The sequence below is a fragment of the Papio anubis genome, chromosome X (genome assembly GCF_008728515.1).
Source record: "Papio anubis isolate 15944 chromosome X, Panubis1.0, whole genome shotgun sequence".
Classification (NCBI taxonomy): domain Eukaryota; kingdom Metazoa; phylum Chordata; class Mammalia; order Primates; family Cercopithecidae; genus Papio; species Papio anubis.
In genome coordinates this window covers 54,837,049-54,840,275 of record NC_044996.1, presented here as the reverse complement: position 1 = coordinate 54,840,275, position 3,227 = coordinate 54,837,049, and the positions used below count along the sequence as shown (strand labels likewise).

Genomic DNA, 3,227 nt, shown 5'->3' with positions numbered 1-3,227 from the left:
TTTCCTAACTGAATACCCTTGATTTCTTTCTCTTGCCTGATTGCCCTAGCCAGAACTTCCAACACTATGTTGAATAGGAGTGGTGAGAGAGGGCATCCCTGTCTTGTGCCAGTTTTCAAAGGGAATTTTTCCAGTTTTTTCCCATTCAGTATGATATTGGCTGTGGGTTTGTCATAAATAGCTCTTATTATTATTACACTCTTCCAAGACTAAACCAGGAAGAAGTTGAATCCCTGAATAGACCAACAGCAGGCTCTGAAATTGAGGCAACAATTAATAGCCTACCAACCAAAAAAAGTCCAGGACCAGATGGATTCACAGCTGAATTCTACCAGAGGTACAAGGAGGAGTTGGTACCATTCCTTCTGAAACTATTCCAATCAATAGAAAAAGAGGGAATCCTCCCTAACTCATTTTATGAGGCCAACATCATCCTGATACCAAAGCCTGGCAGAGATACAACAAAAAAAGAGAATTTTAGACCAATATCCCTGATGAACATCGATGCAAAAATCCTCAATAAAATACTGGCAAACCGGATTCAGCAACACATCAAAAAGCTTATCCACCATGATCAAGTGGGCTTCATCCCTGGGATGCAAGGCTGGTTCAACATTCGCAAATCAATAAACATAATCCAGCATATAAACAGAACCAAAGACAAGAACCACATGATTATTTCAATAGATGCAGAAAAGGCTTTTGACAAAATTCAACAGCCCTTCATGCTAAAAACGCTCAATAAATTCGGTATTGATGGAACGTACCACAAATTTCTTAAGTTTAGCAACTTGTGATGAAATATGCCACGTAACACTTTCACTTAAGAACTTCATACCATATGGGCCTAGTAGTTCTAATAATGACCTTGTTTCTGACATGTCAGAATATTTCTCTGCATTGAATGTTAATTCATTTTCTGTAGGTAATTTCACAAAGGCTTTAATTGCAGGGAAATAAGCTATATGATCATAGTTGACTCATCTTAACAAAGTTTCCAAATACCAACTTCCGTATAGACTCATAATGATTAGTTCTCCATAACTGCCTAAATGTTGTGTTTGTTGAAGAAGAACATCATTGAATACTCTTATAATATCCATCTACATGTAGTTTTACATTGGCTGGAGTATGGTCACGTGTGCTCTTACACCTGTTAGAATCTCTGATGGCTTTGCATTTTGTGTGTGGCTCAATTATACATAATCATCCCAACAATTAACTTAGTAAAGAAGATTTCCAGATGGGAAGTCAAATATTCTCATGGAGTAAAGGTATGTTTCCATAGCACCATGTTTGAGACACAATTTGTAACTCAGAAAGTGCAGTGTGTAATTTGTCAACTTTAGTCACAACCAGCCTGTTTTTCTTCATGTTCTTAATGCCTGGTTTCCCCCTTTCAGGTTACCCTTTCTTACTAGTCTGTTTTGTTTTGTTTTGTTTTGTTGATTTCTTATTCACTGCTTGACTGGCGGTTTTGGCATAATACTTGGGCGGCACTGGTCACTAAGAGTACACTGTTCTGTGCAAATATCTGTGATGATATTTCAAGCTTGTTTTGCCATTTCATCTGGAAATATATTACATAAGGGAAGACTACATTCTCCAGTATGATGTAACTCTGCTGCACACAGTTCATGAATGCAAATGATAAAATAAGTGCAATGTAGTGAAAATGCAGTTCAGTATCTTGACTGAGAAAGTAACTCCAAACACTGTTAAAGCATCTTCTCAAGAGCATGACTATAAAAACAAAATATGTAGAGCTTTGATGTTGTAAGCAAAGTTTCCACCAAAGAATCTATTTTTGGTATGAAAACATTATTGTATTCATCATGTTTCCAAGTTCTCTGTGATCTGAAAGGCCAAGCGAAGCCTTAGAGACACTAGTATATGCCTGTAACCTAAACCAATCTAATCTCATTCCTCTGAAATCAAATACTTCCCCATCTTCGACTTATTTTACATTTACAAAGGTCATAGTGTTAACAACAGAGGACATGATGCTTGAGTCATCTTCCCGGCAAACGGAAAGGTTCTGCATGAGTTCAGTGAGGACAACAGCATCAAACCCAGAAAGGTACTGCATGTAATACCTTTGCATTACAGGTCCATATTTTAAAACATTTCCCAAACTAAATACCATAAAATTGCACAACATTAAAAATAGTAAAAGACTGCTTAGTATTAGAAGCAGACCATTTCCTGAAATTCTAAAACCAGCAGCATATGTTATTGCTTGTATAAAGCCTAGTGATATTTTTAGACTAAATTTCATGGTGCCCTGTTGACATTAGCACAACCATTGTACTCTAGTGTATAATAAACAATCTTAGAGATTTATCAACTATTAATACAAATGTTAGTCCTTAACCACTTTTTATATGTTTTAAATTTTGAAAATTCAAGTGTACCTGCCATAACATAAAAATAAACATTAGACTGTATCACAAAAAAAGATACTTTTAAAATATAGAATACATTTTTTCATTCAAAGACACGTCTAACTTTTAAATGAAATCCACTTCCTAACTATAAACTAGTTGATATTTGGAAATTCCTTGAGTGGATTTTGATGGAAGATAGAAGTTGCTATTAAATTTTTTTCAAATGACACTTCTGTTTTGACATGTTTGTTATTTTGTGATCACAAGCATCATCGGATTTTGATTTACTCTGAAGTTTCCTAAACTGACAGGATAATATCATGCCTTAGGAAAATTGTATCTAAGTTAATCATGAAGAGATGGATCAAAGGGAAATCAATGGCATGTAATGCAAGAGTCAAACAAAAAGCAACATAAAAAACATCTCAAATAGCTTAATTTTATGTGATAATCATGGTAGTATCACTTTGTATTTAATAAGGACATTCCTTCCAAAGATGTTAAAGTTCTTTTAATGTATTACCTTGTTTTTACTCACAAAATCCTTGGGAGATAAAGGAAAATTATAACTTAGGTAAATAAAACTTGCTTTGGACCCTCAACATTTTTTGTTTTTAAATGTCAAATATTTCTGTTTTTACCATACTCATACCACTAAGCACTAATGATGAAAATTTGACAACTAAACATGTTGCTGACAGTATATATTCATGGTCACCGCTGATCCCTAAACAATCTTGATTGTATCTCTGTGGTGTGCAGATCTTCTTTTCTGTCTTCCTGCATTTTCTATAAATTCATAGTTAGATCTAGAGGTTTGATCTAATTTAGATTCAGTTT

General features: G+C 34.6%; 1 pseudogene; it reads right to left on the bottom strand.

Annotated features, from left to right (window-relative positions):
• Window positions 1-719: 719 nt before the first annotated feature.
• LOC101023175 lies at window positions 720-2,746 on the bottom strand (annotated as a pseudogene).
• Between the last annotated feature and the right edge of the window lie 481 nt (window positions 2,747-3,227).